Source organism: Nestor notabilis, unplaced genomic scaffold (assembly GCF_000696875.1).
Source record: "Nestor notabilis isolate BGI_N333 unplaced genomic scaffold, ASM69687v1 scaffold1922, whole genome shotgun sequence".
Lineage (NCBI taxonomy): Eukaryota > Metazoa > Chordata > Aves > Psittaciformes > Psittacidae > Nestor > Nestor notabilis.
The window spans coordinates 49,018-49,480 of record NW_009916780.1 but is presented as its reverse complement, the minus strand read 5'-3'; positions in this window follow the sequence as shown (position 1 = coordinate 49,480).

The window sequence follows — 463 nt, the reverse complement described above, 5'->3', positions numbered from 1 at the left end:
GAAGTTGGGGTTTAGCCACTGTCATAATAAATGGGTTTTACTACATACTCCATGGGAGAATCTTGGGGCACTTGATATCTTTCCACAGAAACCCTGCTAGACAAAATGTCATGCGTTTTTGCAGGTGGATAAACAGAGACATAAGGGGAAGTGAAGCGGGGTTGTCTACACAGGAACATTAACCAGCAGAGGTGTAATGAAGTAATTACAGCAAAAATAAATGTGTCAGGTTAACGCCGGTGTGGACATTTGTATCCCAGACTAAGAATCCTTTTTCCTGCTTGAATAATTCCATTTTGAAAGTGAGGAAGTGTAGCCAAGAGGATAAAGTGCTTGGCTGTGGTTGGGGAGATCAGAGGTTCTCCTCTTCTCAAACCTGCTGTGGATTTGCTGGGAGATCTCAAGTGAATTTTCTCCTTTCTCTGCACCATAATGTCACATGTGTAGGACTGAAAATGGTGTT